At 49.8% G+C, this 14,045-nt stretch overlaps 1 gene segment (V, D, J or C); it reads left to right on the top strand.

Moving 5' to 3' along the window:
- LOC136627977 (Ig lambda-1 chain V regions MOPC 104E/RPC20/J558/S104-like) overlaps positions 1 to 14,045 on the top strand; it is an 884,291-nt gene that overhangs the window by 578,721 nt on the left and 291,525 nt on the right.

Genomic DNA, 14,045 nt, shown 5'->3' with positions numbered 1-14,045 from the left:
CCTCCCTGCAGTCGCCTAGGACTGGAAGTCTTTCTGCCGATTCAGACTGTGGACGCTGAGGCCTCCAGGGGCAAGTTATCACCCGATGTCCAGCTTTCCCGCAGTAGAGACAGAGATTATGTAATAACCGAATCCGGCGTCGCTCCTTGGGGTCCAGCGGGTCCAGTTCCATAGGTTCGGGAACAGAGACTGGTACGGACGGGGAGGGAACAGGACAAATGACCTCCCTGACTCTATGGGTCGGTCTATCTTGCTTCCCAGCCCTGAGCCTCCTATCTGCCTTCACTGCTAACTCCATAGCCTCCTTTAAGGACCCGTGAACGGGATGGGAGATCAATAGTTCTTTGACCGCGTCTGAGAGACCTTGCATAAAAACGTCTTTCAGGGCACTATCGTTCCATGCAGTATCACCCGCATAGCGTCTGAAATTGGAGCAATAATCCTCCACACAAAGCGACCCCTGATGCAGCGCCAGCAACCGAGAAACCGCCAACCCCACTCTGTCCGGTTCATCGAAGATGCCCCCAAGTTCCTGAAAAAAGGAGTCCACCGAATGCAGGGAGGGGGAACCCTCGGGAATGGAAAAGGCCCAAGTCTGGGCCGAGCCCCGCAGCAGGGACATTATGAGCCCGACCCTCTGGACCTCCGAGCCGGAAGAGCGGGGACGCATCCGAAAAAACAGGCGACACGCCTGTTGAAAAACAAAAAACTTGTTCCTCTCCCCAGAGAACACCTCGGGAAGAGGGCACTTGGGTTCGGGACTGGTAACGGCATTCTGCTCCTGCGACAATGCCCACTGCTCCTGGGCCACCATGCGAGCTGACAAATCCCGGATCACCGGCACCAGGTCTTGCAGCTGGTTTGCGAGGGCGCTGATCGCCGCCATGAAAAGAAAAACAGTATTTTAAGGGCCAGTTATTATGTTACGGCACTCTGCCCCCCGAGCGCCAGTTGGGGTGCCCTGATCTCCCGCACCCCCACTGTCCCTGCCTACTTGCCTCGGCCCTGGCTAACCCCAGGCGGACAACTGGACGGCGGTCCCTGCCCTGGCTAGGGACCTGGCGACTGACAAGCAGGAACCTACCTAATGGGGGGAACAGAGTGCCAACAGAGGAGGTAGATGAATCAGACCAACGAAACTGACAAGGCTGGAGATGGAACTCACAGGCAAACTGGCAGGGTGCTGGATAGCAACTAGTGCTGACTGGGCCAGACTAGATTAGAGGCAAACAGAACCAACTAAAACAGACTGAGTAACAGGGGACCAGAGGGAGCTGACCGACAACTAGGGACTGACTGAGGGGAACCGCAGACAGACTGGCTAGGTGCATGCAGAACCAATAACTGGCCATGAGCTCAGTTCACTGCCAGTCTTTTAACCACAAGGTTCTGCCCAGGGGCGGAGAGTGGGAGGAGGCAACTCCACCCACTGCTGTATAAGAAGCACAGAGGAGTGCGGGCGGCACCCTACGGGCGGGCACGCCCACGCCGCCGCCCACTGGCCAACCCAAGCTGCTGGGATGACCTCGACACAGGGCTCCAGGCTGCTGGAGCCGACGCCGGAGCCGGAGCGACGCGCGCCGACCGCGGGACCCCATGCCGCACTGTATGGTAACAAAGGATTTGTTTCTGGTCAGACAATGCAGCAGTGGTTCAGATCGTGAATAAGCAGTCGGCTGCATCTGAAATTGTGCTGGCATATCTGAGGTACTTCGTGTTACGTTGCCTGCAGCTGAATATCGGTTTTAGAGCAAAACACATACCGGGTTGCGAGAACGGGAGAGCTGACGCGCTATCTCGTTCGCAGATGAAGGAGTTCAGGGAACGACACCCCATGGCAGACATGGAAGGGGTGCGTTGCCCGCCGCACTTATGGACGCTGGCAGACGAGAATTAATGTCTTTGGTTCGGGCGTCAATAGCCGAGGCAACGTGGAAAGCTTATGAGGCTATATGGTATACATGGCTGAGTTTTATTAATGGCAGCGGAATGGAGGAACAGCAAGCGCGGACGGCAACATTGGATATGTTAGCGTCGCTGCGCGCAAGAAGAGTCTCAGTAGGAGTGGCAAGGAAACACCTGGCTGGTGTTGCCTTTTTTCTTACAACTAAATGGACTAAAAGACGTGACAAAGGACTTTGTCGTCAAAAAGATAATGTTAGGTTGGAAGAAGGAGGGGGGACGGGTGGACTCCCGTCGCCCCATCACCTTTTCCATCTTGTTGGAGTTACTGGAAAGCTTGAGTGCGATATGTCGAGACGGACATGAAACTTTACTATTTAGAGTAGCGTTTCTTGCGGCCCTCCGAATAAGTGAGCTGGTTCCGGTAAGTAAGAAGAAACCGGGGGGTCTTCAGTGCTCGGACGTGCTAGTGTCGGATACAGTGGTAAAGATATGCGTACGAAAATCAAAACAAATAAGTACGGAAGAGTTAAAAGACTTGGAAGATGGAGGTCGGATGCATACAAGTCATATGTTAGACCGGACTTGATTGTTAGATAAGGCAGATGTATATAAGTGTTGTGGGGACTCATAGATGCATAAGTATTGTGATATTTATATATATGCAAAAAAAAAAAAAAACAATGTTATATTTGTTTCTATATGGTTTGGAAGTTATAGTTTGCGGTAGTACAGAATTTTAGTTTTGTTATTCCAGTGGGAGAACAATGGACTATATGGATAGTCGGGCACTCCTACGTGCATTGGGCCGAGAAGAGGGCTCGATTCGCCCAATGGGAAAGAATCTGGGACTGCAAGGTATGAAGGTGCACTGGCATGGAATACGTGGACTTCTATGGCCAAGGCTCCTACAGGAAGTTATGCAAATAGGCAGGTGGACCCCCCGAAGAGTTATTCTCGTGATACATGCCAGGGGGAATGACCTGGGAAGGAAAAAGATGGGAGAGCTCCTGGTTCTCATGAAGCATGACATACTTCGCTTCAGAGATTGCTTTCAGGAATCAGTAATGGTTTGGTCGGACATTGTGGCGAGAAGATATTGGAGAGATGCCAGGAATCCGGAGGCTATCGAAAAAGCGAGAAAACTGATAAACCTGAAGATGTCCCAATTCGTACAGTCGTTAGGCGGAATTGCTATTCGGCATTGGGAGTTAGAGGATAAAGAAAGAAGAGCATTGAGACGTGATGGGATTCATTTGAATAATATTGGTTTAGATACGTTCTTATCAGGTTTGCAGGACGGGGTAGAAGCAGCGTTGGTAGGGGCGTGTGGGGTGGGACGGCCTGTGGCATAGAGGTATGCCACATTCCTGGTGGCGTAAAGCTTCCATGCCTGAGGTGTTTATCGAGGGTGGTTGGCAAGCACGTAACGAGTACGGGGCTTTCAAACACCTCAGGATGGATTGGATTTCCTACTGAAATAAAGTGTTGTCAAGCATGGAAGATTGGTGGTGATATTAAAGTTAAAATTTTGAAGTTAAAGTTTATGATAATTAATAAAGCTGTGGCCTACCCACAAATTTAGCAGAAAGAAGGAGTGAGAGTTGTTCTCTGTTTAAGGTTATCGAGCTCACTTAGGAGGTAAGATAGTGGGTGCACACAGTCGGGAATGCAGCACAACGGCTAGTGTAGATGCATAGGGACTGTGGGCAGAAAGGGGTTAAGGATAGAGCGAGGTCAGAGATAGGGTGGAGCCTGAAAAGGAAGAGGAGGAGCGGAGAGAAAGAAGAAGAAGAAGAAGAAGAAGAAGGAAGACATGGGAAGAAGAAGAGAGAGGAAGAAAGAAGAGGGCTAAGAAGAGAGGAAAACCCGCCCGCCCAGCCCAGTTAGATAGGGAAGGGAGGAATAGGGCGTTTTATTGCAAGAAGGCTAGGAGTTAGGAAGTCGTCACAGCTGGTATAGCGTAAAGCTTCCATGCCTGAGGTGTTTATCGAGGGTGGTTGGCAAGCACGTAACGAGTACGGGGCTTTCAAACACCTCAGGATGGATTGGATTTCCTACTGAAATAAAGTGTTGTCAAGCATGGAAGATTGGTGGTGATATTAAAGTTAAAATTTTGAAGTTAAAGTTTATCATAATTAATAAAGCTGTGGCCTACCCACAAATTTAGCAGAAAGAAGGAGTGAGACTTGTTCTTTGTTTAAGGTTATCGAGCTCACTTAGGAGGTAAGATAGTGGGTGCACACAGTCTCAGCATAAGTGGCTACACTGTGTACTGGTATCAGCAGAAGGAAGGGAATACTCCTCGGTATCTTCTGTGGTATTATAGTGACAGTAACAAACACCAAGGAACAGGAGTCCCTGATCGGTTTTCTGGGTCTAAAGACAGCTCAAAAAACGCTGCCTATTTAACCATTAAGGGGGTTCTGACAGAGGATGAGGCACATTACTACTGTGCTGTGTGGAAGGATGACAAGCACAGTGATACATGTCTGTAGAGAAGTGATACAATAATGTCAGCAGATGTGTCATTTCTAGAGATGAGCGAACGTACTCGTCCGAGCTTAATATTCGTGCGAATATTAGGGTGTTCGGGATGCTCGTTACTCGTAACGAGCACCACGCGGTGTTCTGGTTACTTTCAGTTTCCTCTCTGAGACGTTAGCGCGCTTTTCTGGCCAATTGAAAGACAGGGAAGGCATTACAACTTCCCCCTGTGACGTTCAAGCCCTATACCACCCCCCTGCTGTGAGTGGCTGGGGCGATCAGATGTCACCCGAGTATATAAATCGGCCCCTCCCGCGGCTCGCCACACATGCCTTGTGACTTAGCTGAGGGAAAGTGCTGCTGCTGGTGCTGCTGTAGGGAGAGCGTTAGGAGTCAGTGTAGGCTTCAAGAACCCCAACGGCCCTTCTCAGGGCCACATCTACTAGTGTGCAGTACTGTGTTAGCACAGTATTTTTTTTTTTTTTGTCCAAAATTGGATCTGCAGAGCATTGCGCCCTGCAATAGGGACAGAAGTGGGGGTTAGGCAGGGAGAGTGTTAGGAGTTAGTGTAGGCTTCAAGAACCCCAACGGTCCTTTCTAGGGCCACTTCTATCCGTGTGCAGTACTGTCCAGGCTGCTGTTAGCAGTGTTGCATTTTTTTTTCTCAAAACCAGCTGTGCAGAGCATTGCACCCGGCATTAATACTACAGTGATAGAATTGTGTAGGCAGGGCCAGAAGACATTTATTATTCATTGAATACACGCAGTGGGGTCTTCCCTTTGCTAAAAAGGAAAAAAATTATATTTGGCCTGCCTGTGTCAGTCCTAAGGTCTCCGTGTACGTGTGTGCTGCGTGTACAACGTACAAAAATCAGACGCAACCAGCTACGCTTTACTGCAGCCTAGCGCCATTGTCTTTCCTGACTGGCAAATACCTGCTCTGCTAGAGTTAATAACTCTGCTACACTATACTTGTGTGACACTTTTTGAGGGCCACACCACAGATATTAAACTTCTTGTTTTTCATTGAATACACGCAGTGGGGTCTTCCCTAAGCTAAAAAGGAAAAAAATTATATTTGGCCTGCCTGTGTCAGTCCTAAGGTCTCCGTGTACGTGTGTGCTGCGTGTACAACGTACAAAAATCAGACGCAACCAGCTACGCTTTACTGCAGCCTAGCGCCATTGTCTTTCCTGACTGGCAAATACCTGCTCTGCTAGAGTTAATAACTCTGCTACACTATACTTGTGTGACACTTTTTGAGGGCCACACCACAGATATTAAACTTCTTGTTTTTCATTGAATATACGCAGTGGGGTCTTCCCTTTGCAAAAAAGCGAATACATTATATTTGGCCTGCAGGCTTGCGCCAATTTATTTCCTGCCTGGGAAATCAAATCACTGGTAATACAGCATGCTGAGGGGTAGGGGTAAGCCTAGAGGACGTGGACGTGGACGTGGCCGAGGACGCGGAGGGCCAAGTGAGGGTGTGGGCACAGGCCGAGCTCCTGATCCAGGTGTGTCGCAGCCGACTGCTGCGCGATTAGGAGAGAGGCACGTTTCTGGCGTCCCCACATTCATCGCCCAATTAATGGGTCCACGCGGGAGACCTTTATTAGAAAATGAGCAGTGTGAGCAGGTCCTGTCCTGGATGGCAGAAAGTGCTTCGAGCAAGCTATCATCCACCCACAGTTCTGCGCCGTCCAGTGCTGCAAATCCGAATCCTCTGTCTGCTGCTCCTCCTTCCTCCCAGCCTCCTCACTCCACTACAATGACACCTGCTCAGGAGCGGGAACACTCCCAGGAACTGTTCTCGGGCCCCTGCTTAGATTGGGCAGCAGTGGTTCCTCTCCCACCAGAGGAGTTTATCGTCACTGATGCCCAACCATTCGAAAGTTCCCGGGGTCCGGGGGAAGAGGCTGGGGACTTCCGCCAACTGTCTCAAGAACTTTCTGTGGGTGAGGAGGACGATGACGATGAGACACAGTTGTCTTGCAGTGAGGTAGTAGTAAGGACAGTAAGTCCAAGGGAGCAGCGCACAGAGGATTTGGAGGAAGAGCAGCAGGACGATGAGGTGACTGACCCCACCTGGTGTGCAACGCCTACTCAGGACAGGTCTTCAGAGGGGGAGGCAAGGGCATCAGCAGGGCAGGTTGCAAGAGGCAGTGCGGTGGCCAAGGGTAGAGGCAGGGCCAGACCGAATAATCCACCAAGTGTTTCCCAAAGCACACCCTCGCGCCATGCCACCATGCAGAGGCCGAGGTGCTCTAAGGCCTGGCAGTTTTTCACAGAGACGCCTGACGACCGACGAACAGTGGTGTGCAACCTTTGTCACGCCAAGATCAGCCGGGGAGCCACCACCAACAGCCTCACCACCACCAGCATGCACAGACATATGATGGCCAAGCACCCCAGAAGGTGGGACGAAGGCCGTTCACCGCCTCCGGTTTGCACCGCTGCCTCTTCCCCTGTGCCCCAACCTGCCACTGAGATCCAACCTCCCTCTCAGGACACAGGCACAACCGTCTCATGGTCTGCACCCACACCCTCACCTCCGCTGTCCTCGGCCCCATCCACCAATGTCTCGCACCGCACAGTCCAGCCGTCGCTAGCGCAAGTGTTGGAGCGCAAGCGCAAGTACGCCACCACGCACCCGCACGCTCAATCGTTAACCGTCCACATAGCCAAATTTATCAGCCTTGAGATGCTGCCGTACAGGGTTGTGGAAACGGAGTCCTTCAAAGCTATGATGGCGGCGGCGGCCCCGCGCTACTCAGTTCCCAGTCGCCACTACTTTTCCCGATGTGCCGTCCCAGCCCTGCACGACCACGTCTCCCGCAACATTGTACGCGCCCTCACCAATGCGGTTAGTGGCAAGGTCCACTTAACTACGGACACGTGGACAAGCACAGGCGGGCAGGGCCACTACATCTCCCTGACGGCACATTGGGTGAATTTAGTGGAGGCTGGGACAGAGTCAGAGCCTGGGACCGCTCACGTCCTACTCACCCCCAGAGATGCGGGCCCCAGCTCGGTGGTGGTATCTGCGGCGGTGTATGCTTCTTCTACTAAAGCACCCTCCTCCTCCTCCTCCTCCTCCTCTTCAACCTCTGTCTCGCAATCTAGATGTGTCAGCAGCAGCAGGACGTCGCCAGCAGTCAGTGTCGCGCGGCGTGGCAGCACAGCGGTGGGCAAGCGTCAGCAGGCCGTGCTGAAACTACTCAGCTTAGGAGATAGGAGGCACACGGCCCACGAATTTCTGCAGGGTCTGACAGAGCAGACGGACCGTTGGCTTGCGCCGCTGAGCCTCCAACCGGGCATGGTCGTGTGTGACAACGGCCGTAACCTGGTGGCGGCTCTGCAGCTCGGCAGCCTCACGCACGTGCCATGCCTGGCCCACGTCTTTAATTTGGTGGTTCAGCGCTTTCTGAAAAGCTACCCACGCTTGTCAGACCTGCTCGTAAAGGTGCGCCGGCTCTGCGCACATTTCCGCAAGTCCCACACGGACGCTGCCACCCTGCGCACTCTGCAACATCGCTTTAATCTGCCAGTGCACCGACTGCTGTGTGACGTGCCCACACGGTGGAACTCTACGCTCCACATGTTGGCCAGGCTCTATGAGCAGCGTAGAGCTATAGTGGAATACCAACTCCAACATGGGCGGCGCAGTGGGAGTCAGCCTCCTCAATTCTTTTCAGAAGAGTGGGCCTGGTTGGCAGACATCTGCCAGGTCCTTCGAAACTTTGATCAGTCTACCCAGGTGGTGAGCGGCGATGCTGCAATCATTAGCGTCACCATTCCTCTGCTATGCATCTTGAGAAGTTTCCTGCAAACCATAAAGGCAGCCGCTTTGCGCTCGGAAACAGAGCCGGGGGAAGACAGTATGTCGCTGGATAGTCAGAGCACCCTCCTGTCTATATCTCAGCGCGTTCAGGAGGAGGAGGAGGAGGATGAGGAGGAGGGGGAAGAGACAGCTTGGCCCACTGCTGACGGTACCCATGCTGCTTGCCTGTCATCATTTCAGCGTGTATGGCCTGAGGAGGAGGAGGAGGAGGAGGATCCTGAAAGTGATCTTCCTAGTGCGGACAGCCATGTGTTGCGTACAGGTACCCTGGCACACATGGCTGACTTCATGTTAGGATGCCTTTCTCGTGACCCTCGCATTCAACGCATTCTGGCCACTACGGATTACTGGGTGTACACACTGCTCGACCCACGCTATAAGGAGAACCTTCCCACTCTCATTCCCGAAGAGGAAAGGGGTTCGAGAGTGTTGCTATACCACAGGACCCTGGCGGACAAGCTGATGGTAAAATTCCCATCCGACAGCGCTAGTGGCAGAAGGCGCAGTTCCGAGGGCCATGTAGCAGGGGAGGTGCGTAGATCGAGCAGCATGTACAGCCCAGACAGTGCAACAGTCTTTAAGGGCCTGGCCAGCTTTATGGCTCCCCAGCAAGACTGTGTCACCGCTCCCCAGTCAAGGCTGAGTCGGCGGGAGCACTGTAAAAGGATGGTGAGGGAGTACGTAGCCGATCGCACGACCATCCTCGGTGACGCCTCTGCCCCCTACAACTACTGGGTGTCGAAGCTGGACACGTGGCCTGAACTAGCGCTGTATGCCCTGGACGTGCTTGCTTGTCCTGCGGCTAGCGTCTTGTCGGAGAGGGTGTTTAGTGCGGCTGGGGGAATCATCACAGATAAGCGTACCCGCCTGTCAACCGACAGTGCCGAGAGGCTAACACTCATCAAGATGAACAAAGCCTGGATTTCCCCAGACTTCTCTTCTCCACCAGCGGACAGCAGCGATACGTAAGCAATACGTAGGCTGCACCCGCGGATGGAAGCTACGTTCTCTCTCACCATCCAAAACGGGGACATTTCTGCTTCATCAATCTGTGTCTAATATTCCTCCTCCTCCTCCTGCTCCTCCTCCTGAAACCTCACGTAATCACGCTGAACGGGCAATTTTTCTTAGGGCCACAAGGCTCACTCATAATTTTTCTAAACAATTTTTAGATGTTTCAATGCTCTGAAAAGCGTTGGAACTTTAACTTGAACCAATTTTTCGTTAAACTGGGCTGCCTCCAGGCCTAGTTACCACTTAAGCCACATTAACCAAAGCGATTAATGGGTTTCACCTGCCCTCTTGGTTGGCCATGGCCAATTTTTTTCAGGTACATTAGTACTGTTGATACAGCAATTTTTGTGGGCCCTCGCCTACAGTGTAATCAAATAAATTTTTAGCCCACCTGCATTAAGCACGACATTACTACCTCAGCTGTGTTGGGCAATGCAATGGGATATTTCTATGTACCGCCGGTGGGTTCCAGGGAGCCACCCATGCTGAGGTGCACACGGAGTTTTTACTACATCTGTACACTTGAAAAGAACCCCAGTCAGACTGGGGCATGCAGTGTGGGCCGAAGCCCACCTGCATTAAGCACGACATTACTACCTCAGCTGTGCTGGGCAATGCAATGGGATATTTCTATGTACCGCCGGTGGCTTCCTGGCACCCACCCAGGCAGTGGGTCCACAGGGAGTTTAACCTACATGTGTCCACTTGTAAAGAACCCCAGTCAGACTGGGGCATGCAGTGTGGGCCGAAGCCCACCTGCATTAAGCACGACATTACTACCTCAGCTGTGTTGGGCAATGCAATGGGATATTTCTATGTACCGCCGGTGGGTTCCAGGGAGCCACCCATGCTGTAGGTGCACACGGAGTTTTTACTACATCTGTACACTTGAAAAGAACCCCAGTCAGACTGGGGCATGCAGTGTGGGCCGAAGCCCACCTGCATTAAGCACGACATTACTACCTCAGCTGTGTTGGGCAATGCAATGGGATATTTCTATGTACCGCCGGTGGCTTCCTGGCACCCACCCATGCTGTAGGTGCACACGGAGTTTTTACTACATCTGTACACTTGAAAAGAACCCCAGTCTGACTGGGGCATGCAGTGTGGGCCGAAGCCCACCTGCATTAAGCACGACATTACTACCTCAGCTGTGTTGGGCAATGCAATGGGAAATTTCTATGTACCGCCGGTGGGTTCCAGGGAGCCACCCATGCTGTGGGTGCACACGGAATTCCTATTGCGGAGTTGTACCTGCCTGTGACTATTTATAAAAAACCGCGGTCTGACTGGGGCGTGCAGACACCTTGACAGAATGAATAGTGTGTGGCACATAGGTTCCCCATTGCTATGCCCACGTGTGCAGCTCCAGATGGAGGTGGCACAGGATTGGATTTCTCATTGCTTCTGTACAGCATTGTGGACTATCAGCCCGCCCCTTTTATGGGGGGGTCGCTGCCTAGCCATGCCAACCCTCTGCAGTGTGTGCCTGCTTTTCCTGTGGCAGACGCACTTATACATAGACATGAGGGTGGTGTGGCATGAGGGCAGCTGAAGGCTGGGCAGGGACAGTTTGGTGTGCGCTGTGGACACTGGGTCGTGCGGGGGGGGGGGGGGGGTTGGGCAGCATGTAACCCAGGAGAAGTGGCAGCGGAGTGTCATGCAGGCAGTGATTGTGCTTTGTTGGAGGTAGTGTGGTGCTTAGCTAAGGTGTGCATTTCTAATGAGGGCTTTTCAGAAGTAAAAGTTGTTGGGAGGGGGGGGCCCACTCTTGCCGGTATTGTGGCTTAATAGTGGGACCTGTGAACTTGAGATGCAGCCCAACATGTAGCCCCTCGCCTGCCCTATCCGTTTCTGTGTCGTTCCCATCACTTTCTTGAATTGCCCAGATTTTCACACATGAAAACCTTAGCGAGCATCGGCGAAATACAAAAATGCTCCGGTCGCCCATTGACTTCAATGGGGTTCGTTACTCGAAACGAACCCTCGAGCATCGCGATAATTTCGTCCCGAGTAACGAGCACCCGAGCATTTTGGTGCTAGCTCATCTCTAGTCATTTCATAATGAAATAATGATCCCTGCTCTCTCTGTAAAAAACTAGTTTCTCACTGCTTTTATGTAGAGATTCAGTGGCTATAATGTTTCCCTAAGGAAGGACAGAGACATCTGTAAGCCTACTACATTACCAGTAATAGAGGGATCAGAAGAATAGGAAATACAGTACTGCCTCTGCTGAAGTATAGCAGAAGAAAACACAAAGCTACTGGAGACGGCAGCGTTCACATTGCATCATCTGTGTACGCTACACGTATTTGTTTTTCTGCTGTTAAAAGTATAAAAACATATACTTTGACATATACATAGTTATATAGGAAAAACGTAGACAAATGTATGATATGTTTGATTACGTTTCACAGGTTTGTGCTTCAGTTCGTTTATTTTGCAATACACTGTAGCATAGTTGACTACGTTATTGTGTCCCGCAAAAAAAATACACGTTCAAAAACGCTTTTTTTACTATGTTCTCCTGTATCCTGTTGTATTGTGCAGTATGCTGTACCGCACAAAATGCTTCACCTCTATAAAACGTACGTCTAAGAGTGTGTTCACACATTACGGATTTACTGCGGATTATGTTGTGGATCTAATTTCACCATTTCAGTTGAATTCAAACTGAGGGCATAAACAGATGGGCGCATGCGCTAATATGCTTGCCTCTATGAAGCGTATTAGCGCATGACCCAGGGGTTTTTGGGCAAGTCCCATCTTTTGTCATGCATAGTATTAACGCACCAGAATCCCAATAGTGAAATGAAACTATTGAGATCAATGGTTTTGTTTGGTCCCGTGTTGTCCTATGATTTTCACGTCCGCATAGCAGGACAAAAACCTGCCCATGTGTTTAAGCCCTGAGGCCTCCTCCACACGAGTGTATGCATATATATATTCGCCGTATGGAACTTATATTTGGCATTTTTAAAGCCATTCACACCAAGTGCTGCGGGGGCGCATGTAAAAAAAAAAAACACTAAAATGATGGCAATCAACGATCGTAAGAAATGCTTGGAATGGCGATAAAATGCCTAATTAGGGTGAGCTGTCTACTTTTCCCAGCATTGTACGCAGGGTAACAAAATCCACAGGAAATCTGTCACATGTGAGCACACCCTTATGAATAGAGGAAGAGCTACAAACTGGACAAACAACTTTACATTTCCAAGAGTCTCATCTTCATAAAAAGTACACTTTTTTTACAAAATGTATGCAAACATATACAAACATATAGGATTCAAAGGATACTTTAAGGAAAATGTAAACTGCAAATAAGGAATACCTTTGCATACGTTTTTACACTTTTGTGATATATACTGTAACTTCTATGTTTAATGTACAGAGATAATGCAGTGTTAATGCTGCCTTATCTTTTCTTTAAAAAACATGGATTTTTAAGGGGCTTGCTGTGTCTGGAATATTTAAAGGGATTGTCCAACGTAACTTTTTCTTTAATATTGTTGGAACCCGCATGCTCAAAACTATATAAAAGTAACACAATCATTGTGGCACCAGAACATTGAATTGGGTCTTTTGTCCTGGTGATATACTATACATTTGTCATGTAGGCTTCTAATGAAAAAACTGCCGGCAGGTTTAGAGGACATCACTGATGACATCTTTGTCAGGTAAACAACCACGTAACTTAAGGTCCTTGTACAAGCAACGATTATCGCTAAAACGGCCGACTTAACGAACTGACAACATTTTTGCATAAATCTTGCAACAAAATCATCACTACAAAATGCATATATGTAAAGTCCACGGGTTTTTCTTTCACATGAGTAATGTTTTGTAGCCTGAAGGAACCGATTGGAAACCATGGGCTTCACATACATGCATTTTGTAGTGATGGTTTTGTAGAGAGATTTTGTAGCTCGTGTGAAACAGGACCTGATCATCTTTATTTCCCTCATTCGCTAAAGTAAACTCAGTACAAGTTGTTTGCTGAGGTGGGCGTGTGTTTATGCGAGGGATTATCTGGCCAGCAGATTCCATTGTCTTCTCGCAACGTGAGTAAACAAGGTACTCTTTGTGTATGCAAGGGGGAAAAAAACCATAATTTAGCTGCTCAAAAGACTGGACGAATTCCATTCAAATGAAACGTCTTTTGTTTTTTATGCTGGCTAAAAACTCGCAACTAATGACAAGTGAACAAATAGTGCATGACTGCCTGCGTTTACACGTAACGACGATCGCACATTTTTGGCCGTTTGAATGAATTTTCAGTGATAATTGTTGCGTGTAAAAGGGCCTTAATGCAGCCAAAGTTAACAGAAGACCAAAGCGCAGCAGCGGAGCAGCACAGCAGCTGAGAAGTGAGCACATTTTGCTTTTTTTCCATATATATCGTCCCCCCAATGCCACCAATGATTTTGGTATTGGAAAAACCCTTTAGGAATAGATCATAATTTTTTAACCAGTGGAGATCCAATTCCTGGTACCCCTGCTATTTTGCAGAATGAAGGCTGTATTAAGGGCTTTTACCCACTAGCGATGTTTTTACCTACAATGCGAGAGAGATGATTATGAAACCAATGATTTTCAATGGTTTCATACTCATTTGCAATTTTTTACTCCAGCCTCGCATCGCAGAGAAAAAATCTGTGATATCGCTCAGTTTTTTCTGCCTGCACATCGATGAATAGCTGAGCGCTGCCTCTGATTGGCTGATCACTCAGCCAATCAGCACAGCCCTTTTTGACTATCAATGCAGATTTCTGGGACACACGGCTATCCCATGCA

This window comes from Eleutherodactylus coqui, chromosome 5 (assembly GCF_035609145.1).
Source record: "Eleutherodactylus coqui strain aEleCoq1 chromosome 5, aEleCoq1.hap1, whole genome shotgun sequence".
Lineage (NCBI taxonomy): Eukaryota > Metazoa > Chordata > Amphibia > Anura > Eleutherodactylidae > Eleutherodactylus > Eleutherodactylus coqui.
The sequence above is the reverse complement of the archived record's forward strand: the minus strand, read 5'-3'. Positions and strand labels throughout refer to the sequence as shown.